Source organism: Pan troglodytes, chromosome 16, assembly GCF_028858775.2.
Source record: "Pan troglodytes isolate AG18354 chromosome 16, NHGRI_mPanTro3-v2.0_pri, whole genome shotgun sequence".
NCBI classification, from domain to species: domain Eukaryota; kingdom Metazoa; phylum Chordata; class Mammalia; order Primates; family Hominidae; genus Pan; species Pan troglodytes.
The window spans coordinates 89,355,715-89,383,676 of record NC_072414.2 but is presented as its reverse complement, the minus strand read 5'-3'; the positions used below and the strand labels follow the sequence as shown (position 1 = coordinate 89,383,676).

The following is a 27,962-nucleotide window of genomic DNA, read 5'->3' as shown; positions in this document are numbered from 1 at the left end:
AATATAATTCAGTAGCATGGAAAGAATCACATGACCTTAATCTGAGCCAATGAGTCCCTCTTGTCTCTTTAGAGAAGCTTATCTTCAGGGTCAAATTTCAAATACTAAACATCCTGGAAGACTTCAGGCTTCTGAATGCATTTCGTAGAGCCAGGTCTCCATCATAAACGTACTCTAGAATGGGTCATCCTGCCTGACTTGGAGACATGGGTAGTCTGGTAGTCATACAGGTAAATATCCTTAGCCTGTCATAAGCAGCACAAAACAAAGTCAATCATTAGGAGTTGGACTCTGCAGTTGAAGGAGTTGGACTCCATTAGTTTGAAAAATATTTATTGAGTGGAAACTGAACAAAGATGCCAACTGGGTTGTACAAATAAGCAAGGATTCCTGTTTTATTTTTTATTCTTTTTTGTCTGCCTCCTTAGTAGAGGTACCAATGGAGGAAAAGGTAACGCAGGCAAGGTTGGATGTGCCGTGCAAAGGAGGCTCAGGCCAAGTACAGACTGGCAAGGAAATTATGCTGAAAGTTGATGTTCTCCTTCCGTTAAGAAAATATAGACATCCAATGGCAACACGAAGTTGAAAAAGGCTGCCACAATTACCATTCTCCTTACGTCTTTTTATAAAATCCTTTAAAAGAAAAGAAATGACTAATTAAGACACGTAGATAGTTTAAACACTAGTGCTATTCTCTGGCTCATCCACTTTCTAGCCATGTTATTTTGAGCATGCAAGTTACTTACCTGTGACTCATTTTTCCCTTCTGTGAAATGGAATGAATGATTGTTGTCTAACTTGTAGAGATACTATGGGATACAACAACAAAAAAAAGCTTTTACATATAGAGACTAGCAAACATTGAAAGCTCAATAATTTAGATTTCTTACTGTATTCTTAATATGATCACAAAGAAATGTGGTTTTTTGAGGACACAAATACAAAAACAGAACAAATGCAAGCTATTGACTTTCTCTATGGACAGGCCAAGAGAAGCTAGCGGATTTCTGTGAGATGATTTCAAAGCTACACGCAAAAAAAGGGGGCTGATGAACAAAATGGCCTGTCTTATACGGTGGCCCTTCTAATCATCCTTGGCCCCTACCCTGTGCCCCACGACCCCTACTTATTTCCTCTATTGAAATCTCATAGGTACAATTTTTGTGAGAATGGGTCACTAAAAAAAAAAATGAGTCTAAGTTCAAAGAGACACTTTGGGCCTGAAACAAAAATATAAATTAGCAGAAGGCTCAGACTGTTGCTCCCAGCAACTAATGCAAGGACTGAGAATGCACTTGCCTTAATATTTCAAGTTACTCTTAAAGAGGGTACCAGACGCAATTAAGTTTCCTTGCCTCTTGAGTTTGAATATTTCAAATTTATCTGCAAAAGTGAGTGAGATGACCTAATTGTACCTCTGCTTTTCACTTGAATTTATCTTTTTGAGTGACAGGAGGTTGCTTCTTAGGCAGATGCCTTCCTTTTAATAATTCAGTAATTAGATGCAACGCTGTCAGCTGTGAAATTTCCGACAGCTTTTCAATGACAACATATTGGAGGATTTTGTGGTCCTCCAAGGTCTTTCTCAGTTGTCTTTAACAGGAAGGACAGAGATACAAGACAGCATCCTCACTCAGGTGTGTGCAAACCCAGGTGTGGAGGTTGCTGAGCATTTACACCCAAATACCTTCATTTCCTCACTTTCAGATCACATTAGCTGTAAAGGGTCAGGTATGGCCTGAGGAAGTGCAAAAGAGTAAAAATAAAATGTCTCATCATCTGTGCACTCTGATTTTGCAGAGAAGTTATCCTATGGTTCATTCAGTGAGCATCACCTTGCTGAAGAAAAGGGAAAGATATTTTAGAACGCCATTGTGTAAATTCTGCCTACACAAAGGTATGGCTTTGGTTTGAATCTCAAAAATTATTTTTGCAAGTAATCTAATTTTTTTCAAGAAGAAACCTACCAAAGAAACAAAAAAAGGTGAAAGGTGCTAACAGCAGCAAACTAATTAGCAAATACAACCCAGCCGTTTTGCATTAGCAGACTTAGTCACATTATGTTTTATGTCTTTGTTCATTGGCAAGGACTTCCAGTAGCTTAATAATTCACTCTCAGACCTGCTTTATCAAGAAGACACTGTGTTTTAGAAACTATAAAAGATCATTTAGAGCAGTAACAAATTACTGCTTTTAATAAAATGCTTTTTTCACTCAATAGGATACCGTAAAAAATAGTCTACAGAGAAGTAGTCTATAGAAAAGGAACATTTTTAGCTTTGAGAAAATAATACTGGGAAAATGATAATGTAGTCATGAATCATGGTACAAAAGAGGATAAAGAGGCTCATTCTCTGACATCTCTCTCTGTGGCTGCCCCATCAACCTGTCGGATCATTCCTTTAGAGTCTCTTTTTACAAGCTCCTCTTTCTCCAAGCTCAATCCTTAAAGCTGGGTGCTGCAAAGACCAGTATCTTTGCATTTGCTCTTTACACAGCATTCCCCAGTGTGGCCCAATCCATTGGTTTCCAAAACTGGACACATGTCAGATTTCCTCAGGGGGCTTTCTAACCATGCAGGTTCTTGGCCACCTTACCTGACATGCTGAATATAAACCATGATGGGGTGGACCAAGGAATCTGTGCTTTTACAAGTTTTTCCAGGTGATGAAAGATCTGAGAATCTAGGTTGAAATTCACTTGCATCACTGAAGCTGCTAGTAGCTATAAAGATCTGTGTTTTTAGCTCTCATTTCCCTTTTAGTAGCAGGCATGGCTGTATAACTGACTGATAAATGTCTGTGTCTGTAGGTCACTCATATTCTTCACATGCAATGTGCCCGAATCGGCTTCTCCCATAGTATTCATTTGGGCGACCCTTGTATCCACCCATGCAACGAATACCTTCAACTCTTGTCTCTCCCTCGTCCTCTCTATAGAGTTATCAAGCCCTAAGACATGCCCTCGTTACTCCATTTTACTCTCCCTGTTGTAGTTTAGGATTTTCTTACTTAAATTTTTCCTGTACTAGAGTGGCAATGACCAAGTCAAGAACTGCTGATGGGTGGGATGTGAGGAGACAGTGAAGACAGGGAGCCAAGAAAGGCGCTAAGAATTTTGCCTTAAGCAGCTGGGGATACTGGCAACCCTTTATGGATATGACTAAGCCTGGGATGGAAAAGTGTCCTACAGAAGAATAAAAATTCAAATATTGGACATATTAACTTTGAGATGCCTATGACATATCCCAGTTGAGATGCCTATGACATATCCCAGTTGAGATGCCTATGACATATCCCAGTTGAGATGTCAAGTAGGCAATTTTATATATACATATACATATACATATACGTATACATATACATATACGTATACACATACATATACATATATGACTTCAGATCTCTTGGGAGGTGCTTAGGAGATATAAACTTGGGTGTCCCCTGCAAACAGATGACATTTAAAGCAGTGAGAAGGGAAGAGACTATCAGAAGAAGAGAAGAGGGGAGTGGCCAAACTTTTGAGAATGGCAAGCAATTTTCCAGGCTTTTACTGCTCACCCTAATCTATCACCTATGTTCCAGCCACATCAAATCATTCTTTATGCCCCAGATAAATACAGGCAGTGGGGAGCCAGATGTACTATCCCAGACTGATTCTTCCTGTATCTGCCCATTGCAACTTCTACTCTATTGCAAAGAGCCCTACGCCCCAAATAGGAGGTGAATTACCTCGTCACCATATCTGAACGTGGGATTGCTCTTCTTTGAAAGGACTCAGAAAAACATCTTAGCCTTAGACTTGTGCCTCTAAATTACTCCAAGTTCCTCCCAGCCCCAGCAAGCTTTCTCATTCTGTTTGTTGCAATGTTCTTTAGGTTTCAATGGCTTACAGTAAACCTCTGTAGTCAGTCCCCAGAGCTTCTCTAGGGATATGTTGAAAGATGTTCTTTGGAATTTAGAAATCGTTTATTAATTCAACAAAGCTAGGCTTTTAATATCATGAACTTAAAAACAAAGTTAGTTTGAAATTCTAGCTGAGCAATGACTTCTTTGTCCTAGATGGCATCTGACATCCTCCCGAAACAATTAATGCCATTGATCCAGTGAGTGAGAAACATCAGTGCAAAATGATTGGCAATGAAGGAAAAATACATTGTTTTCAATTTCACCCCCCTCCCCATCTACTTTCTCTCTCTTCCAGACCTTTGCACCTTTGAAAAGCACATTTGTTTTCATGAAAGTGCTCTCCACTCCTCTTCCCAGGAAGTGGGTTGTCGGTTTTCTGTGTGGAGCTGCCCCCAGGAAGAAAGCCTTGCTCACCCTCTGAGATATTGTTGAGCCTCATCTAGGTTGAGCAGACACCCATCTTCTAATGCAGGGCAGAAATAAATTATCTGAAATGAACAACGAGTGTTTGTCACGCAGAGACAGCAAAAGTAGCATGGCCATAGAAATCCTTCCCACCTGGATTGCAGGCGTACTTACTTTGGAACCCATTGTGTGTGAGTTTGTATTTGTCCACAATGCCTTTACCCATAAGAATTTCAGTTGTCAGATCTATTCCTGTTGGCTATAACCTGAAAAGGGAAGTGAGAATTGAGAATAAAAAGGCTGGGGTTGGGGGTGGGCAGAAGCAGAGAAGATGGCTGAGGTGAAACCAGATATTTTTGCTTTTATTTTTTTCAAAGAAGCCTTAGGCAAAATGATACTGAGGGGGTGAAATTTAAATTTTAATACCATTGTCTCTTAAGAAGGGAGCTGAAACACACATATTTCTTATGGGCCAAAACAAAGTACTTTGTCATAAGTTTATCATGAGCAAAATTGAGACCATATAACCTTGCATGTTGAGTTGGTTAAATACACAAGCTAGTTCTTGATTCGGAGACCACAGTCACACACACACACACACACACACACACACACACACCCACACACACACATGCAACAGGCCCAAAGTGGAGAGAATGAAACTCAGAAAACTTGTTGTACATACTTACATACTATGGGACAAACAAAATTTATAAGTATTAAAAATACTAAAAGTTTAGGTCCTCAAACTATTTCAAGAAATTAATGAAGATAAGTCATATTATTTGTTCTAAATATATTTATTCAGACAGAATTATAAAATATAACAGGGAGTATGTCGTAGACTGGCCAGATGTTTTGTTTTAGTTATATTTTCTCTGCATTCATAAATCTATATAGTCAGTCTCAGAGCTACGGCATGTGCAAAAGACAAAGTTTAACAGAACAGCCTAATTAAAAAGAAACTCCTTATTTTACTCACAGGGCATCAGAATATGAAGTACTTAGAAACATTTTTAAAAATCTCCTTTTTCTGGCTGTTCATGTTTCTTTGATCCCAGAGTTACTCTAGCACGTCTTTTCTCAGGTCATTACTTACCAAATTCTCTCCTTAACTCCCCACCTTCTTCCTCTCCACATGATTCCTCTTTCTCTCTATTCTTCCCCTTGAAACTGTCATTACTTTATGGCTTGTAGTGCTAGGTCATTTCCTTGACATTCTTCAGTCCCTTTCTTCTTTGACTTTCTTGGTCTCTAAGTTCTGCGTCATAAAAATTCAAAGAACAGAACCTTGACAATAACGTTCTGTACTTATCAAGCTGAACATATCCTTAATCAGACCACAGTGCTTGGAGCACAATGGGCCCTTAAAAATGGGGACAAGAGGGAAGAAGAAAGGAAGGCTGGGGCAAGCAAAAAGGAGAGCCAGATTTCTTTGTCAAGTTTTAAAAGTATCGCTGTATGGAAATTTTACAAAAGAAATTTTGAACACCACAGATTTCTGCCTTTTGAGTTATTATTTGCATTAACATAACATTAACAGGGCAACAATGTTTTTAGATTTATCATGTGGTTAAGCAAATTGTTAAACACATTTGATTACCGAAAACAGGGAATATGGTAGAAGATCAAAGAAATGCCAGAAATTTTTATTTTATGTGGGACATTCGGAATTTAGTTGAGCCTGACAGAGTCCCGCTGGCTAACACCAAGGAGAGACTATTGCTGGCCCCATGCAAGTGGCTGGAATAATGGAAGTCAAGAAGGAAATCTCCACATGGTCGACACTTTGAAGTTGGTCATAGATAGGAAGTTAGAACAAACTCCAATGGGTGAGGGGTCGTGAGTTTACCAGGAGAAGGTAACTGAAGACTAAATGAACAAAAAGAATTTGTGGTCACACGAAAATAAGGAGCAAAACTTCAGGAACAGTCTGAGATAACAAGAAGGTTGGTCCCCCAGGGCTCAGTCTTATGTCCCCAGTGCCATTTGACTTTTTGAAACCAAGTCTCGCTCCATCGCCCAGGCTGAAGTGCAGTGGCGTGATCTCGGCTCACTGCAACCTCCAACCCCCAGGTTCAAGCGATTCTTCTGACTCAGCCTCCCAAGTAGCTGGGACTACAGGAGTGTGTCACCACGTCCAGCTAATTTTTATATTTTTAGCAGAGATGGGGTTTCACCATATCGGCCAGGATTGTCTCAAACTCCTGACCTCGTGATCTGCCCACCTCGGCCTCCCAAAGCCATTTGACTTTTATTTCAGGTATAAACATATGTTTATACATCATAATAAATAAATAATATAAGTTATTTATTTCACATATGTTTATACCGAAGTAAAAGTCAAATACATTTCCTGAAAAGAATAGTGGGTCCTTGTCACCCAGAAGATGTAGAAGTGGTATGGCAAGAGAAATTCCTATTGCCTGTGTTAATTGTTGCTTTACTTCTAGTGCAACAAATGAAGTACTTCTTCCTTGTCTAAATATTCAGATAGACTTTATTTTGCCTATTTGCTCTTCATTCCCAGAATTTCTTAGATTAGAGTAAGGGTGCTGATGGGTATTACAATCTTACAAATCAAGTTGAAGATTATGGGCACTGTGGAGTTCACATGTAAATGAGAGTTGCTTAACATGCGTCAGTGACAGTGAAACATAGAGATGTTGCCTAGATTTGAAAATATTTCCGCAAATTATATACTGTTTTGTCATGAGCGCTTACTAAATATCTGCATACATTTGTGTGTGTTCTTTTATGACGACCTCAATGGCTTCTGTTGTACTTGTTATTTGCTGTCTTTACTGTCTTTGCCACGTGTATGTATGACATGTTAGCCATTACTGAGTTGACAGACACTCCCAAATCTGTATATAAATGCAATCTCCAACCTTTTCCTCTATAGCTTTATTTCCAATATATGGGTCCCATCCCATTGTAACACTAATTGAGAACTTCCCATCTGGAGGAAAGCAGAGAATGAATGACATGTAACATTGGACCCTAAACAGAACCAATGACAAAGCTGTGAGCTCACAAGCACACTTCTGGAGAACCTGGCTACCAGAGAAGTGTTATTTCCAAGCTGTAAAATCACTCAGCAGTAAGTCAGATAACCCAGACTTGATTTCCTCTCTTCACTTCATTCCTTTGCTCGCACTGTTCCTGGGGATTGAAATGTTCTTTCATGCTCTCTTTACCGCATTAACTCCTGGTCATTCTTAGACCCCTTTTACATGAAATTCTTGTATGTGTTCTTCCTTGTGTCAATAACCTCATATTGAATATTTGATTCTTCCAGTGTGTAGTAGCTAGTCCCTCTGTCACTCCAAAGAAGTACATTTCTTCTTCTCCAGAACTTGTGAATATGTTAGGTTACATGGCTAAGGGAATTCAGGTAGCAGATGGAAGCAAGGTTGCCAATCAGCTGATGTTAAAATGAGAAGATTATCCTGGATTTTCTGGGTGAGTCCAGTTTAATCAGAGGGTCCTTAAATGGTGAAAGGGGAGGCAGAGGAGTTGGAACCAGAGAAATGCATCATAAGAAAGATTTTCGCAGAACTGCTAGATTTGAAGATGGAGGAAGGGGCCACAGCCAGAGAATGGAGGCAGGCTTTAGAATCTGAAAAAGGCAAGGTAACAGATTAGGTTTAGTCTCCGGAAAGGAACGCAGACCTCTATCACCTTGGTTTTAACCTGTGAGACTCAGGTTTGACTTCTGACATCCAGAACTCTAAGAGGATAAATGTGTATTGTTTTAAGCCACTAAATTTGTGGTAATTTGTTACAGCAGCAAAGGGAAACTAGTACACTGTCTGTGGATAAAGACCATTCCAAAGGGTTTGCTTGTATGTTTCTTCCACTAGGCTGGGAGCTTCCTAAGGTCAGAAACTAGGTATCGTTCAGTCCTATACCCCTAAAGACCTATTATAATATGTAATTAATTCCTGAGTAAGAAGAGACATAGACAAGAGAGAGGAAAGTCAAAATTCTAACTGTATGTTTAAATCTGTGATCCACAAATACTCTCCTTACAGGCTAAACTACCTGAGAGTATCATCTGTGGCTTGTGTGGTTGTCAAAATGGTGAACAGCAATCTTCTCAATAGTGGTTTGGCTCCTCTGTTCCTCATGAGCCCAAATGATTTACCTTCCAAAAATCACCAAGAAGATAAGGCTCAAACCAGCTGCATAGCTAGAAGGATTTGAGAAAATACAATTACGGAATAAGACCAAAGCCATACTCTAGGATAAATCATAGCAACCAGTGATTTTATTCTTCAAAAAGAGAAATAGTATCAAATATTGCAAAAATATTAAGAAGAAAAACAAAAAATAGGAGGACAGTAAAGAAAAAGAAAATATTATCAAAACCAAATATAGATATATGCCACTGATCAATAAATAAAAGTTTTTAGCCTGTAGAGCCAATCAAAGAGACAAGACTTAAAGCATAGATAAGCAAAATTAATTGAGAGAAAGGCTGTAATGCTGAGTCTTTGGGGAATTGAAAAGCTAGGTAAAGAAGGGATTAAGAAGGTATTGAACAACCAGAAAAGATCAATGAACATAAAACAAATTTTAAAAATATTTTCAAATTTTATAAAATATAGGTTCTAGGACCATGAATTATTTTAGACTTTCATGGAATATATAATTTTCATACCATTTAAGTTGTCTGTACCAAATATGGAGAAATTCAAAAACCATTTCCTGAAGCTGGCACAATCTTGTTCTGAAAACCTGAGGGATGACATGAAAAGACAACTATGTATTATTATATCTTATAAGAGTAAACTACAAAAATTCTAGGAAAAATACCAATTCTCCTACAATTACCACTACCATTGTTACATTATTTATTGTGTTCTTGTTATCTGACAGACAATGGGTTAAGAATGCTTTATCTCAGATAATCTTTATATCCACCTGTTAGTAGATGTCATTATTATTCCCATTTTACAGAAGACAGCTAAATGTTAACAATATTAAATAAATGATTCAAGGTTACAAACAAACAAGGAAAGAGCAAGATGTTAATATAGATTTTTCAAACACCAGAGCCATTCAATAATAATAATATTGTAAAATAATCATCATTGAAAATAAACAGTGGTGATCCCAGGAATATTTAAGAGGCTTCATATGGGTAAACACATACATACCTAAAGACCAAACAAAAGCTATGAGAACCTCAACAGAAGCCAAAATCCATAGACTTTATCACCAACTTATAATAATAAATAAGTAAAACAAAAGAAAGCAAAAAGCTATACACAGAAAAATGAAACTCCTATTCAAAACCTACTACTTTAAGAAAAACATAACCTTCTTAACATAAATGCTTAGAAATACCAGCCAATATAACATATTAAATGGATGAAATTTTTAAAAATTTCCATCAGTCAGAAACATAACTATAATACATACTACATGTTAATTACTGAATGTTTTCATAACTTCTAGTCAATATGCTAATATATCAAGTAGAAATGTTTACAAGGTATAGTAGAAAGAGACAAAAAACGCCCTCATGATTTGAAAATAATTTGATAATGTACCTAACGATTCTTTGGAAAGCAACTGAAACACTAAGAGCTTACAGCATTTTGTAAAGCAACAGGATAATTGGTAAGTACAGAAAAATCAATATCTTTTGTATAAGTTCTCAATACAAATCCAAAGAATTAGAAAAAAAATGTAAGATTGCACAGGAGTCTGAAACACATAAGATACTTAGAGCTAACCTAAGCTGAAATATATGTAAACACGGTTAAATAATAGAACCTTACAAAGAGAGACAAAAGAAGCTTTAATAAATGATATATATGTATATAAATACACATGCATATACATATATACTGATGTTCCTGTATTTCAAATTAGTTTATAGGTTTAATTCAATTTCTGATAGAGTGTTCTAAAACTTGTAAAATCATTTTAATCTAGAAGAATAAATAGATGAAAATAAGTAAGACATTTGAAAAAGTACAGTAATAGAAGCATACTTACTTTACAATATATTAAAATATAAAACCACAATAATTAAAATGAGAAGTTATCAGGGAATATATATTTTGAATTATTTTTAAAAAGGGTTTATGATTCTAAAGTAGAGGTATTTCTGTCTGCTTGTGTGTGTACGTGTGTGTGTTTCAACCTGCAATATAATAGTGAAAGCATTTCAAATACATGGAAAAGTGACCTATTATTCTAAGATTCATCTTACAAACATCAAATATTATTTCCAAAGTAAGTTAAATATTTGTATTGCGGTGATACATGGAGTAATTCTTCCACTAACCTGAGACTTAAGAGAAATTGTGTTATTTAGTCTCAGGATAGAGAAATAATTGCTAATATATAAAACAAGTGGAAAAAGTACAGGTAGTATACAAATATATACAATTTTATTATTTTACATAACCCTAAGAAAAAAATGACACAAATGACAAAATGGGAAACATATTTACGATAAACCAAAAACAATAACATTATTTATATTCAGAGAGTTACTAAAAACCAGCGCACAAAATTGTCAACATTCTAACTGAATATCCAAAAGATATTACAGAAACTTTGCATATGAAGGGCTGTAAGCGTTCAATAAACAATTGTTTAATGAATATATTTTCAACTGAACAGTAGATTAAAGAGGAAACAGGTTAAAAAAGGAGTGCAATAACTTTTTTATTTCCTAACAAAAGGGCAATGATACATAAAATTATTTAATAATACTTGTCCAGATATGGTTGTCTTATCTATAGGTGGAAGTGTAAATTATCAAAAATATCTTCAAAGCAATTTTTAAAACTATTGTCAAAAGGTCAAGAGCCAAGAATATACATGCATTTTGATTTAGTAATTCTATTTTTATAAATTTACCTTCCTGAAATAAGCAGCATGCTTACAAACTTTATACACAGGATGTGTATTATATAGTGTTATCCTTATAAGAGCAAAAAATGTTAGCAATTTACATGTATAAACGTATAATGGGTTTTATGCAATAAATAAATGAAAGCTTGAAGGAATATTTTCTGCACAGAAATGTTACTCAATATAATTTTAAGTTAAAAAAGTAGCATGATCCCGATTTGGCATATATTATATATATGCAATGAAAAAGCTACAAGGAAGTATGCTGTATAATTAATAGTAGTTATCTCTGGTTGATAAGAGAAGAAAATTTTACTTTTATATTTTCTTTTTTAAAAAAATTTAATGCAATCTTTTTCATTAGCTTTATATGAAAACACACACACATATATTTCTAAACAAACCACTGAAAACTCTATTACTAATATTAATTGCTAAAATAATGAATCAAAAATTAGAAATTTAATTTTGGCACATATTTTAATAAGAATCATTCATATTCTCTATTTCCCTCCCAATTCCTCAAATAGAATTAAATAGGATAGTAAAGAAATATACAAACTAAAATTTGTACTATCAATTTGTGAGTTCTAGCAGACTTTTCACTTTTGCTTCTAGGTCCCTGCAACTGATGCAACCTTTCCTTTAAGAGAATAGGACATCATGTTCATAAAGAAACTTGGATCTCGAACATACCTAAAAAGCAGCTTAAAGTCCTTGGAGCAAACGGTACAGCTGAGAAATGTTACACCAGTTGGGTGTCAATCCATAAAACCCGTTCTAGAGAAAATCGTGGAGGTAAAAATAAAGGAGGAAGAGTATAGGGCAGGATGGTAGCTTTACAAATGAGTATAACACCTGAATGGAAAAAGAAATTAAAAAGACCTTCTTGATAGTTGTTGGAATTATTTGTTTAAAATGTTACTGTGTAAGAAAGAACAAGTCATTCTGAGATTTGAGCATTATGTTCAGTTCTTTTTCAGATGGTGCCCAGTTTAACTCAGTTGAGGTCTTAGACGCTGAAAGTATTTGAATTTAGAAGGAATGAAGAAAACAATTCAAAATTTACAAAACCTCACACCCATTAGAAAATATGGCACATGTTTCTCTCATTTAGTTAGCACCCCCTTTTTTTCTCATTGCATCTCAAATTTCCCAGTTGGTCTTGGATTCTTATAATGATAGTATGCATACAGGGAAAACGTAGAAAATCAGTAATTTAGGCAGGAAGTGGAATTCTCAGTTTGTGTTTTCTAGTTTCTCCCTCATTTAAGTAAGTTATTAATGTTTAATGACATAACTGTGACTCTGAAGTTCAGCAGTCACAGAGAAATTCTACTGAAGAAAAAGAACTTTGGAATATTTTTCTTTGTCACTCCCTTGAAGAGTGTTTCAAAGATTAGGGGCCTATGTACTTTGCTTTTCTCCAAGTTATAATAAAGATTATTTCGTTTTTGCAGATGTTTAAAGACATGAAGCCAAAGACAAATTTTTCAACCAGAACCCTCAAGAAATGTCACTTCTGTGTCTTGCCAAGAGAGATCCAGCATTTTTTCTACATAAACATCTGCTGGAAACATTTTAAAGGGAGGCATTTTAAATAATGACGTTTATAGCTTCTTGTTCTTTAATAAGTCTGAAAAAGAAGAAAAATGAATTTGTGATACATTCCTTCCCAAAGCAACTTTTCTTCACTGATATGCATCATATTAGATGATCTAAAAGTGAAAATATTAACATTATGTTGGGGGGAAATGGTTAAGAACATTTCTCTGAACTGTCTGTATCAATCATACCTGAGAGTCAGTCATAAATCACAGGTTCCTTAAACTCCAGAAACTCCATCAGTTCATTGTTTCGCCTACTTGTTTGTTGCAATTATACTACATTTATATTTACATAATAATTGGATTTTCTATTAAATTAAACAAAAAACCTCTCAAAAAAGAGAGTCAGGGAACCATAACTTAGCTATACAACCTGAACAATGCAAACTCATTTGTAGTTAGAATGGAAACTTCATCTTGTACAAACTAACACGGATGTTTGGGGATAATTCTCTGTAGGAAATGCAAGATATATTGCCAGGCTCTTTAAGGTTCCATGGAAAAGACACACACGCATTGCCTTTGGTAATAGGTGTTTATTGCAAAGATACACAAAGATGTAATTTAGCAAGAAATGTTATCTCGTAGTTACTTTGGGTTTCACTGTTTTAAAGAATCAAGTGTACTGCAGGCATCATGAAGAAGTGAGAAAATGGCTTGGCACCTTTCAGATTACAAACTAAGCTCAAATGATATGTCTTTTTTTCCTTTACCCAGCATTTTAACTTCCCCAAACAACTGATTTGATTGACAGCTTTGCCACCATCAAAAACCTATTGTCATGAATTTCACCCAAGTCAGCTCAGGGTACTTATGCACTAGTACTTAAGTAAAAGGTTGTTTCTCTTGACACATGGAGTTCAAGCAATTAATGACCAATTCAATGAAGTACTGGTTTTGGTCCTTTTAGAAATTAGCAATGGCCATGGCTGAAACAATTTTCCTGGAGTTCTTCTGCAGCATATTCAATAAATTAGATAAAATGGAAAAAAGTGCATAAGGCAAGGATTCAGTATGTATGCCTTCAAATGAAGACAGGTTATCACCTGAAAATAGCTTTGGAGACTGACAGTATACTGAAAAACATTATTAGTAATTACTACTTTTAGGATGGTGGAGTAAGATCCTCCATCAAAACATGAGTTTCCTAAACTCTGACATCAGCCTCCAAACCACATACACCCATCCAATGAAACAGGTAAAAATCTGTCTGGCTACTAGGTGTTAAATGCAGCCTTTGAGGAATAAGTATCTTATATGAACCAGGGACAACACGTAACTAATCAGGTGACAAGATGCAGACATGGGTTAAAATTTGAGCAGGAACAGCAGAAATTTAATGCTATAATGGAAATAGACTATAGAATTACTTCACCAAACTTACTAAACAAATAAATAAACAACCACATACACAGCCAAAACAACCCTTAGTGTGTGTTGGTGAGGGGAATTAGAATAGGGACTTGCTAGAATATATTATTTTTAAAATTTCAGTTTTCAACAGCAACAACAAAAATGTCATCTACAAAGAAATAGGAAAATGTTAGACAGAAGAAAGGAAGTGGGCAATGGAAATATTGCTTTGGAAGAGGCCCAGATGGTGAATTAAAAAACACCTCCAAGCAATTATTACAGATATGTTCAAAGACTAAAGAAAAACCATATTTCAATAATTAATGATTATAATGACAATGTCTTATCAAATGTATTATATATCAATACAGATAGAAAAATATCGAAAGGAATCAAATGGAAATTCTATATTAGAAGTAAAATAAAAACAAAATTAAAAGTTTACTAGCAGGGTTCAACAGTAGATACAAGGAAGCATGAGAAAGAATGTGTAGATTTGAAGATAGATTCAACAGAGATCATGCAATCTGAAGAGTAGAGAAAAAAATAATAAAAACATGCAGGCAGCCTCAGAAAAATGTGGGATAACAATAAATACATTAACATACATATAATGGAGTTACCAGAAGTATAGGCAAGAGAGAAAAGGACAAATAAATATTCAAAGAAATAATGGATGAAAACTTCCAAAATTTGATGAAGACATTATCTAAACATCCAAGATCAATTAATGAACTAGAAGGAGGATAAATGCAGAGATATATCAACACCCACACACATCATAGTCAACACATTAAAACCCAGAGATAAACATAATATTTTCAAATTGGTAAGAGGAAAAGTACTCAAGTACCAGGAGATTCCACTAAAATTAATAGCTGACTTTGCAACAGAAACAATGGAGGTCAGAAAGCAGTGGGGTGACATACTTAAAGGGCTAAAAGTAAAAATAACTGTCAGCCAAATATACACACATTGAAATTATTTTTTAAAAATGAAGGTTCAGGCCAGGTGCAGTGGCTCATACCTATAATCCTAGCACTTTGGGAGGCCCAGGCTGGCAGATCACCTGAAGTCAGGAGTTCGAAACCAGCCGTGACAACATTGAGAAACCGCATCTCTACTGAAAATAGAAAAATTAGCTGGCGTGGTGGCACATGCCTGTAATCCCAGCTACTCAGGAGGTTGAGGCAGGAGAATTGCTTGAACCCAGGAGGCAGATGTTGCAGTGAGCCAAGATGGCACCACTGCACTCCAGCCTGGGTGACAGAGCGAGCCCTCCTCTCAAAAAAACAAAACAAAAAACAAAAAGAAAAAAAAGTAAGAAGGTGCAGTGAGTACCTTGTGAGCTAAATAAATACCCAGATAATTGTTTCTTTAAGAACTGCTTTTCAAAAATACCAAAGGAAATTAATCAAACTGAAAGCAAGTTAAACCAGTCAGTAATCAAATCCACAGAGAGAAAAAAAAACACTCAAAAAGGCAATTAGGTAGGCAACTACAAAAAATGAGATAATTGCCTATTTGTTTTTTTCTTCTCGTAACCATTTTAAAAAGCAATTGTTAAAAATATGTAAATAATTATATTATTGAGCCTATAATATGTAGAAATGTAATATATTTGAAAATAAGAGCATAGAGGAAGTAGGTAGAAATAAAGCTATATAGGAATGAGAAAATGATACCACAACTCAAATACCTAGGAAGAAATAAAGAGAACCAGAAAGAGCAAATAAGGAGATTAATATAGCAAAGTCTATAATATATAATTTATCTCCTTTCTTCTCTTAGCTTCCTTAAAAACCTTAAAGTATTATAAAGCAATGATTTTATCAGTGTATTTTGGGGCTTGTAGCATACAAAGACATAATTTATTTAGCAATAATAGCACAACAACTCAGGGTGGGAATTGAGCTATATAGAAGTAAATTTTGATATTTCACTGGAACTAAGTGACTGTAAATCTAATGTAGATTCTGACAAGTTGAGGGAATATCATAGTCCTTCAGGAAACCACTAAGGAAATACCTAAAAATATAATTAATATTATTAAAATATTTAAATATTCCATTAGAAAATATTCATTTAATATGAGAAGACCAAAACAAGTAATCAAGGCAGAAAAAGACATGAGGCATATAGAAAACAAAAAGCAAAGTGGCAGAAGTACATACAATCATGTCAATAACATTAAATGTAAATAGATTAAATACTCCAATCAAAAGGAAATGATTGTTAGATTTGAGCTACAAGAGACATATTTTAGATTGTAATATGTAAACAACCTGAAACAACTTGCAGACTATAACCACAAAAGAACTGAGATGGTTATGCTAATATTATAAAGGAGAAACATTAAAACATAAAATGTTACTAGAGATTAAGAGGAACATCTTATAATAATAAAAGGGCCAGTCCATCAGAAATATATAACAAGTATAAACATATACTCACCTAATAAAATAATCAACTAAACATATAATATAGTATTTGGAGACTTCAATACTACACTTTCAATAATGAATTGAGCAACTAAATAAAAAATCAACAAAGAAATAGAAAGCTTGAACAACACTATAAATCAACAAAACCTCACAGAAAACTGTACAACCCTGCACCCAACAAGAGTAATATACATATTCTTCTCAAGTGCAAGTGAAGCATTCTCCAGGATCAACTATATGTTAGGCCATAAAATAAGCCTCAACATTTTTTAAAATTTAAAATTAATACAAAAACATGTCCTTAGTCCACAACAGAATGAAAGTAGAAATAAATAACAAAAGAATACTTGGAAAATTCACAAATATATGAAAATTAAAGCACACGCTGCAAAATAAACTAGTAAGACAGAGAAAAAAGATCATAAAAAATTTATATAAATACTTCAATATGAATGGGACTGAAAGCAACACATACCAAAACATACAGTATGCAGCTAAAACTGTGTTAATAGGGAAATTTATAGCTGTAAATGCTATAATAAAAAAGTAGAAAGATCTCAAATAAATAATTTAATTTTCATATAAAGAAAATAGAAGATGAAGAATAAACTAAATATGTAGCAAACATAACAAAGGAAATACTAAACAGAAAAAAATATAAAATAAAGAATAGAATAAAAGAAAATCAATGTAAGCAAATATTAATTCCTTCAAAAGATCGACAAAATTGACAAAACCTTAAGTAGTCTAACTGAAAAAAAAAACAAAGAAGAGTGGAATTATGAAAGTCATACACATGAGAATGGACATTGCTGCCAATCTTGCAAAAATAAAAGTGCTCATAAGGGCTGGTTGCAGTGGCACATGCCTATATTCCAACCTACTTGGGAGGCTGAGGCAGGAGTTGCTCAATGAATTCTCGAACTCCCAGGAGTTCTCCCAGAGAATTTCTTCCATTAAACTCCTGAACTCCCAGGAGTTGAGTCCAGCCTGAGCAATATAGTGAGACTCCATTTTCAAAAATAAATAAAATAAAATAATAAATAAATTAGATGTATTATGTGCTGTTAATTATTATAATGGAATAGTATGAACAATTGTATGCTAATAAGATAACATAGGTGAAATAAGATATCTGGATTAATGTACCAAAATACCCATATTCTCCTAAATTCTCTGAACCTACAGAAGTAGCACAGTCTTCTCTATTACGTGGTAATGTTTCCCTTAGCAAGAAGATAATGAAGAGACCTCTTCTATGCAAAATAGCATGTATCAACCTTTGTATCAGTGCAAAAAGAGAAAAGCACCGTATTTCTGTTTTGGTAAGGAGCTGCAGTCTTAGCCAAAATATATTGCAGAAATTGTGAGAGTATGTATGAAACTAGAATTTGAGGTCCATGAGGGTGTAAGATAAGATGGAATAAGAGAAAGTTATCAATTTGGGAGTACTCTCCCCAAATACAGTATTCAACACCATTGAAAGAAGCAAGTGAAATGGTGCAAACATGCTGCTAGCATGGCTCCTAAAGGCAGAGAGAAAGTGATGACTTAAATTAAGCAAAGTTGGCATACCAGAATTACTATGGTAGGTGCTGGAAAACAGGGATTTAAAAGTCAGAGAAATGAGCATGCTGGAGGAGGTATACAATGAAAAGTAGAAACACTCATCAAATGACTGTTCCGTAGAAGGGCTTGATTATTTTAAAAAATCATTTAGGAGTAAACTAGCATAAGGGGCACTAGTATCACTAAGAAGCTCAAAGATGTCTCCCATCTGTAGGCCAGAAACTGTTGATGGGAAAGTTCAATAGAGAACAAGACTCAGTGATAGCAGTGGACATGAAGAAAGGAAAAAAGAAAAGAAAACAGGTGGCATCACGCAATCATCAGAAGCTGATAAACTTTGGGTGTTTGTCCCACCCAGATCTCATGTTGAAATGTAATCCCCAATGCTGGAGATGGAGCCTGATGAGAAGTGTTTGGGTCTTGTAGGCAGATCCCTCATGTCTTGGTACAATAGTGAGTTCTTGCAAGATCTGGTTGCTTAAAAGTGTGTGGCACCTCCCACTTTCCCTTGTTGCTTCCTCTCCCCATGTGATGTGCTGGCTTCCCTTCACCTTCTGTCATAATTGTAAGTTTCCTGAGACGCTCACCAGAAGCAGATGCCAGCACCATGCTTCCTGTACAGCCTGCAGCATCGTGAGCCAATTAAGCCTCTTTTCATTTTAAATTACCCAGTCTCAGGTATTTATTTATAGCAATGAAAGAATGGTCTAACAAAGTAGCCAGTTGAATGTAATTATTATAATTATCAGTATGGTCAAGTGGAAACCAATGGTCTTGACCTGTAGAGAGCCACAGGTAACAAAACTTAGTTTCCACAGGGTCAAAACACTTGGATAGCAAAGGAGGATCCTTCTCAATCTGTAAGATCAAAATAAACTAAGGAAGCATAATTTGTAGATAAAGGCAGCCACTTCAATAAGTCACAATATCTTATCCAGTTTCTGCACATTTTCAGGTCCAGACTTACTGGCTTAAGTAGTGCCTAGGTCTCCCAGGAATTAAGACTCTGTAACAGTATGTGTATATGCAAACTTTCCCATTCCTTTCCTAAATAAACACATGATTATTTACTCAGGTAACAGTAGACTGGGCAGAGAAGAACATGGAAATATTTTGAATACTTTTGAAGTTGGGTCCTAGTTGATATTGATGTATAGAGACTTGAAGTATCATATGAGCTTACTGTTGGAGTGGTTGCATATGGGCATATAGAGTAGCTATAGTGGTAAAGATTGATACTAAGCATGGACCCAACAGTATGAACTTGTACTTGCCAAATCTGATCTAGCTACTTCCCCTGCTAGAAATCAACTCTGCCAAAGACACCAAGGCTAAGTTCCTGACACAGAACCATCCCTAAAGGAGACCAACCACCAACTTAATTATAAATTTTCTACATTGGACATACCTCCCCCTGGAAGGATGTTGTTAATTTTATGTGCTAACTTGACTGGGCCATGTGGTGCCCAGATATTTGGTCAAACATTATTCTTGCAGTAATTGCGAAGGTGTTTCTGGATAAGATTAACATATGAATAAGCAGACTGAATATATCAATTGTCCTTTCTAAGGTTAGTTGCCCTTATCCAGTCACTTAAAAGTCTGAATAGAACAAAAAGCCTGATCTACTTATAAATAAGAAGAAACTTCTCCTGCCTGAGTATTTTAAGGTGAGATATTTGTCTTTTCCAGCCTTTGGACTTGGACTGAAACTTTAGTTTTTCTTGAGTGTCAAGTCTGCTGTCCTTCAGACTGGAATCTATACCATAGGTTTCCCGCCTTGCTGACTAGAGATCTTGGGACTTCTCAGCTTTCAAAATTTCAGGAGTTAATGTCTTAAAATAAATTTGTCTATCTATCTATCTATCTATATCTATCCATCCATCCATCTATCTACCTGAAACCAGCCCAATTTTCCCATAGAACTGATGTTTTGGGTTTTTTAAATAAACATAGGATTTAACCCTCACAGTCTTAAGCCTTGAAACTTACACTTGTCTTATCTGGGTTCCTTTCTCAGGAAACCAATCATCAGGCCTCCCAGAGAGTATCAGGGAACTGAAACTTACCAGATCACCGTCTTACCAGACAATGAGATGCCAGACCCCTTATCTGTCATGATTGCCTAACTCACCATCTGCTTCCTGTTGACCAGTGCCTCTTTCTTACCCCTCACAAATTCCTGTTTTCCTGTGTGTAATTACATTCCTACCTCTCTATATAAACTCCTAATTTTAATCAGTTGGGGAGATGGATTTGAGACTTATCTCCCGTTACCTGGCTGACATCACCAACATTAAAGCCTTTCTTCCCTGGCAATACTCATCTCAGTGGTTGACTTTCTGTGCTGTGAGAAAACGGACCTTAGATAAACCCCTGGCATTTGGCAATCTGTCTATCTATCTATCTATCTATCTATCTATCTATCTATCTATCATCTATTGATCTATTGATTCTGTTTCTCTGAAGAGCATGGATTAATACAGATTTTAATACTAAGAAACCAGGTGCTGCTGCAACCAATACCTAAGCACCTGGAAATGGTTAATGGGTAGAAGCTGGAGAGTTTTCAGTACATCCTGGAAATATGGATGTTAAAGGAGATTCTAGTAGGGTCTCAGATGAAAATTAGGAGCATATTATTAGGAATGGGAGGAAGATGATTCTTATTATAAAGCAGCAAAGAACTTGATGGAAATGCATTCTAGTACTTAATGGAAGGTAGAAATTGTGAGTGATGAGAGTTGGTATTTAGCTGATAAAATTTTTAAGCAAAGTGTTGAAAAGGTGGTTGCTTTCTTTTGATTCCTTACAGTAAAATGCAAAGGAAGAGATAAAGAAGGAATTGTTAAGCAAAAAGGAACCAGAACTTGAAAATCGAAAATTCTCATCCCATCCATAATGCAATAAATGAGAAAGCATGTTCTGAAGAGAACACCAACGGTGTGACTACTAGACTGTCCTTCAATAAAGAACTATGGAATTATATGAGCACAGACACTGCCAGTTGGAACTAAAAGGGATAAAGATGGGATAATTGGACAGAATGAGAAGATAAAGCTATTTGGCTGCACACATGCACTATTTTCCAGGAAGAGGAAGAATGCCCCATTTATTGCACTATGGATGGGCTCTGAATTATCCAGGCAATTCAGAGATCAGGGATACTTCCTTGGTTTCAACAGGCCAAGGAGCTTCTGCCTAAAGCATTGGGGGTTAGGAGCATGCTGCAGAACCATTGGAATGGGACTTCCATGAGCTTTGGGAACAGGAAATTGACCCATAGTGTGGGTGTGATGCTCCTATCTCAGTGGTCCTGGAGAAAAGACTATTAAACTAAAGAAGAGTGCTCTTTAGCCTTAAGATCAAATGGAACAATTTGACTTGCCTGGTTTTGTACTTGTTTTAGATCCCTTGAAATTCATGTGTGAAAACCCTAAACCTCAATGTGAGTATATTTGGAGATAGGGCTTTGAGGATGTAATTGAGGTTAAATGAAATAATAGTGGTGGAGTCTTAATCTGAAATAATTAGTGTCCTTATAAGACGAGAAGGGAAAAGGCCAAACCTATGACTGATTGGAGTACCTGAAGGAGATGGGGAGAATGGAACCAAGTTGGAAAACATACTTCAGGATATCACCCAGGAGAACTTCCCCAACTTAACAAGATAGGCCAATATTCATGTTCAGGAATCCAGAGAACCCTAGTAAGATACTCCATGGGAAGATCAACTCCAAGACACATAATCATTAGATTCTCCTAGGTCAAAATGAAGGAAAAATTGTTCAGGGTAGTAAGACAGAAAGGCCAGATCTTCTATAAAGGGAAGCCCATAAGACTAACAGCAGACCTCTCAGTAGAAACTCTACAAGCCAGAAAGGTTGGGGGCCAATATTCAACATTCTTAAAGAAAAGAATTTCCAACCAAGAATTTCATATCCAGCCAAACTAAGCTTCATAAATGATGGAGAAATAAAATCCTTTTCAGACAAGCGAATGATAAGGCAATTCATTACCACTAGGCCTGCCTTGCAAGAGCTCCTGAAGGAAGCACTAAATATGAAAAGGAATAAACATTACCAGGCACTGCAAAAAAAAACACTGAAGTACAAAGACCAATAACATTATGAAGCAACTACATCAACAAGTCTGCCAAATAACCAGCTAGCATCATGATGACAGGATCAAATTCACACATAACAATATTAACCTTAAATGTAAATGGGCTAAATACCCCTATTGAAAGGCACAGAATAGCAAACTGGATAAAGAGTCAAGACACATTGGTGTGCTGTATTCAAGAGACCCATCTGATATGCAAAGACACACATAGGCTCAAAATAAAGGGATGGAGGAAAATTTACCAAGCAAATGGAAAGCATAAAAAAGCAGGGGTTGCAATCCTAGTTTCTGACAAAACAGACTTTAAACCAAAAAAAAATTTTTTTAAAGTCAAAGGGCATTACATAATGGTAAAGGGTTCAATTCAATAAGAAGAATTAGTTCTAAATACATATGCACCCAAGACAGGAGCATTCAGATTCATAAAACAATTTCTTAGAGACCTACAATGAGTTTTAGACTCCCATACAATAATAGTGAGAGACTTTAACACCCCACTGTCAATGTTAGATCATTGAGACAGAAAATTAACTAGGAAATTCAGGACTTGAACTCAGGTCTGGATCAAGTGGACCTGATAGATATCTACAGAACTCTCCACCCAAATCAAGAGAATATACATTCTTCTTGGTGCCACATGACACTTGCTCTACAATTGATCATATAATTGGGAGTAAAATCCTAGAAGAAACTCTAGGTATTACCATTCAGGACATAGGCATAAGTAATGATTTCATAATGAAACCTCAAATACAATTGCAACAAAAGAAAAAATTGACAAATCAGATCTAATTAAAATAAAGAGCTTCTGATGATAGCAAAAGAAACTATCATCAGAGTGAACAGACAACCTACAGAATAGGAGAAAAATTTTGCAATCTATCCATCTAACAGAGGTCTAATATTCAGAGTCTACAAGGAACTTAAACAAATTGACAAGAAAAAAACAAACAACCCCATTAAAAAGTGGGTGAAGGACATGAACAGACATTTCTCAGAAGAAGTCAGTTATGCAGCCAAAAACCATATGTAAGAAAGCTCAGCATCACTAATCAGTAGGGAAATGCAGGTCAAAACCACAATGAGATACCATTTCATGCCAGTCAGAATGGCGATTATTAAAAAGTCAAGAAACAACAGATACTGGTGAGGTTGTGGAGAAATTAGAACACTTTTACACTATTGATGGGAATGTAAATTAGTTCAACCATTGTGGAAGACAGTGTGGCAATTCCTGAAAGACCTAAAACCAGAAATACCATTTGATCTAGCAATCCCATTACTGGGTACATACCCAAAGGAATATAAATTATTCTATTATAAAGAAATGTGCACACTTATGTTCACTGTAACACTATTCACACTGGCAATGACATGGAACCAACCCGAATTTCCATCAATGATAGACTGGATAAAGAAAATGTGCTACATATACACCATGGAATTGTATGCAGCCACAAAAAGGAACAAGATCATGTCCTTTGCAGGGACATGGATGGAGCTGGAAGCCATTATCCTCAGCAAACTAATGAAGGAACAGAAAACCAAACACTGTATGTTCTCATTTATAAGTGGGAGCTGAACAATGAAAACACATGGATACAGGGAGGGGAACAACACACCCTGGGGCCTGTTGGGGAAGTGGGGCGGGGAGAGCATCAGGATTAATAGCTAATGCATGTGGGGCTTAATACCTAGGTGATGGGTTGATAGGTGCAGCAAACCACCATGGCATACGTTTACCTATGTGACAATCCTGCACTTCCTGCACATGTATCCCGGACTTAAAATTAAATTATATTTTTTTAAAGAAAGAAAGAGAGAGGTAAAGAGAGACATATTCTTCTGTATCCATAGAAACATACTTCACATATGAGCACACAATAGAAGGCAGCCATCTGCACGCCAGGAAGAGAATCCTCACTAGAACCTAACCTTGCTGGCACCTGGATTTGGGACTTCTAGCCTCTAGGACTGTGAGAAAATAACTTTGTTTTGTTAAAGTCACCCAGTCTCTCCTATTTTGTTATGGCAGCCAGAGAAGACTCAGACAAGAAAGCAGGGATAGATACATATTCTAGTTATTAGTTTCTTTTTCTAACCACAGAGGCACATCACCACTGCCTGAGGGCTCATAAAATGTTTGATATGTCATTATAAAATCGAATACAACAATGTGTAAGACCAAGGGAATCATTTGCAGTAGAAGAGTTGCAGGAGTGAGACATGATCCCGGATCCACTGCTCACATCACATTTCACACCCCACAGATGCTGCTTGCCTGACAGAGGAATGGAATGACTTGCTGAAGGAGTAGCAGAAACACTGACTTGGAGGTGATGACTTGCAAGAAAGGAGAGTCATCCTCCAAGATGTCAGGTGCAGTATAAATCAATGATCTTCAAAGGGTACCTTTCTGTAATAGGAGAAGACATTCATCTGGGAATTAAAGTGTGGAAGCAGGACTGTCTCCTAGCTATTCGATTAGAAAACTTTTCCTTCATATCCCCGTAATTATTGGCTCTGTGAGTTTAGATATCTTGGTTTCCAAAGGTATATGCTTTCACTAAGGAATGCAGCAGGAATCTCACTAAATTATAAGTCATGATTACTGCTTGTGAATTTGGGGGATCTTTGCAGCAAGGGGACAACAGACAACAAGAGGAATCACCATCCTAGAATAGCAGCTGACCCTGAAGATCAGAAGCTAGGGCTGTCAAGACACAAGGATGAATACGTCTGACAAGCAGGAGACCCACTTGAATTGAATGCTTCTCGGTGTTCCCTTGTCCAGTTTTGTTGGTAAGTGGACAGACCAGCAGCCCCAAGCTGAGAAGAAAGAACACAATACACAGAGCTCAAACCCTCGAGGAGTGAATCTGTGTCATGTCACCAAGTAAGCTATGAAAGCCAGCAGTCTATAAGGAATCTAGGTTTAAGAAGATCTGTGAATTGCCAGGAGACCAACCTCAGTGTTGGACCCTAAAGTTTGTTCTTCAAATCTTCCTTTTATAAGTCCCCTTAGAAACAGAGTCTCACCAGCATCCTGAAAGAGCTGCTTCCAGAACTTACATGAAGAAGTGAATACAAACAATATGAGTGCTATACCGTAGTGGATTATATAATACGCCACTTACCTCTCCCTTCTTTTTCCAGGTGCTGAAGTATTTATCTCAGGCCACTCTTAGCTGCCAGTCCTCCTTATGAATTACCTAAAGCTAAGATAATTTTTTCATCCAAGTTCACACTCCCTTGCTGGGGAAGCCCACATCCAATTACTGGTCAGTGTGGGAGTGTAAAAGCTGGTTCTTTCCCTTCAATTTGGTACAATGTGAGGGGCCATCTTTGCTTCAGCTCCTCATATAAGTTGGCTGAGACTTTCGTGGAGATGACGTTGTAGCCCAGTTTCTTTGTGTCCAATCCTGCTGCTCTTTTTTCTATCTACAGGTGTTCATTTTAAGAACACTCCCTAAAACTTCATGCTCACTAATCCCCTTCTCAGACTCTGCTTGCCAAAGTACCTGACCAGCAACATTCTTAGCACAGTGACTTGTACAGAGTATGGTTATTAAAAAGAACTATTAAACTTTTAATAAAAAACTTGGGGGAAATTATATATATATATATGTATGTATTTATGTGTGTTATAAATACATGTATGTATGTATTTATGTGTGTGTGCACTCTCTCCCTCTGTCTCACACACACACAGACACCTGGCTTTGCATCATGCAAAATAACAAACTCAATTTTAGGCAGAACATAGCTATTCTAATACGTGTAAAATATTTGCATGTGATTTTGGAAGTTTAGTTCCCAGGTCAGTTTATATAATTTTTATGTTAGGGCCTAACTCGAATTAAAAAATTTGTAGAATAAAGTATATTCCATTTCCCAGATGCTTGAAAATACAATGTTTTAAAACACAGCCCTTACCCTTTTAGAAGAATCTCAGAGTTTGGTAAAAACTTCAGATTTAATGACCATGTGGAAATAGAGTGGCAGGATTTTTATTCTATCATCATATTGGAGAATTTCTCATCAGAGTGATTGGTGGTACACCTTGACAGAGTGAGTTTTCTTTTTCTTTCTTTCTCTTTCTTTCTTTCCTTTCTTTCTCTCTCCTTCCTTCCCTCCCTCCCTCCTTCCCTCCCTCCCTCCCTCCCTCCCTCCTTCCCTCTCTCCCTCCCTCCCTCCGTCCCTCCCTCCTTTCTTTCTTTCTTTCTTTCTTTCTTTCTTTCTTTCTTTCTTTCTTTCTTTCTTTCTTTCTTTCTTTCAGACAGAATCTCACTCTGTTGTCCAGTCTGGAGTGTGGTGCTGCTATCTCGACTCATTGCAACCTCCGCCTCTTCGGTTCAAGCAATTCTTCTTCCTCAGCCTCCCGAGTAGCTGGTATTATAGGTCTGTGTATAGGCATATAACCATGCCTGGCTAATTTTTGTGTTTTTAGTAGAGACGGGGTTTTACCATGTTGGACAGGCTGATCTCGAACTCCCAACCACAAATGACCCTCCTGCCTTGGCCTCCCAAAATGCTTTACAGGTGTGAGCCACCACACCTGGCCAAGAGTGAATATTTTTAAAAATGAAAATTATGTCTCTCTTCTGAACCCACACTTCCCATGGCTTCCCATCACACCTGGAATAAAATCAAAGCTCCTATTCCAAGGCCACATACAACCTGACACTTGCTTCCACTGAAGGTCCACATGTTTCTTCTTTTGCCTTGACTTAGTGCGTTCAGCCTCTCTGGCCCTCTCCCATTTGCAGGGATTCACCGTGCTCATTCTTTTTTTGATGCTGTGCTTGGTCTTCCCCCTTCTTGGAGTAGGTCCTGCAAGATACTCCCATTGTTCTCTGACCTCATAAAGTTCCTGGCTCAGGCAGAGCTGTGAGGACAGCTATGCGTGAAAGGACAGCTCTGCCTGAAACAGCCCCCCACCTCCGCTAACTCAGGAGCTCCTGGAACTGCTTTATCATGCTGCAGTGCACTTACCACCATCTGGAATTACATTGCACATGCACTTATCTATGTAGTTACTTATTTTCTCTTTCTTCCACTAGAATGTAAGCTCTTTGAGGACAGGGATTGTTTTCTGTTTTATGAGGACAGGGATTATTTTCTGCTTTTTTTTTTTCTTCCTCCTCAGATCTAGAGGAATACCTGATACAATATAGGCACCCCTAATAAATATTCAGTGAATGGATTGCATTGATTTTCCTGTTGAGTTTGTTGCATATGAATGGAGAGTTCAAGAGTTTAACAATTCTTTTTCTGATTTGGTGAACTCCGCTTTTATCAAATGGCATGAAAACCTGAGATCAGTGGGATTGAAAATTTAGAAAATATCTCTTGGGAATTGATGTAGTATCTAGTATCTCCTCTTGGGTTAAGAAAGGTGGTCCCAGAGAAAAGGTTCTGGTAGGGAAACAAGAGGTTTCATAAAAGGAGTAGTGTTTTATTTACTATGAAATCAAATCTATATCACTACTGTTTTTATTCCAGGCATGTAGAAAACAAACAAGCAAAACACCTAAAATAATTCTACAAAAAGACCCTCAAAGGGCGTTTTATTAAATAAGTATTCATACATATGTATGCATAATCTCTCTCTATATATAGATACACATGTACCTCCCTCTATATATATATATTCTTGAATATAATTAAAGA

General features: G+C 36.5%; 2 long non-coding RNA genes across 2 annotated transcripts in view; one reads left to right on the top strand and one right to left on the bottom strand.

The window, feature by feature from the left end:
- The window catches only part of LOC104002450 (uncharacterized), a 98,334-nt gene extending 85,303 nt beyond the window's left edge, over positions 1-13,031 (top strand). The window contains exons 2-4 of the long non-coding RNA XR_001709630.3: positions 7,219-7,416; positions 11,811-11,990; positions 12,653-13,031. This is a non-coding gene — a long non-coding RNA (uncharacterized LOC104002450). The remainder of the gene's footprint in view (positions 1-7,218; positions 7,417-11,810; positions 11,991-12,652) is intronic.
- On the bottom strand, positions 415-27,102 carry LOC107968436 (uncharacterized). Its single transcript, XR_001709626.4, has 8 exons — positions 26,970-27,102; positions 8,980-9,056; positions 8,361-8,508; positions 5,413-7,935; positions 4,488-4,579; positions 4,323-4,396; positions 747-809; positions 415-633 (listed from the first exon to the last, which is right to left on the bottom strand). It is a non-coding gene; the product is annotated as an uncharacterized LOC107968436 (long non-coding RNA).
- Between the last annotated feature and the right edge of the window lie 860 nt (positions 27,103-27,962).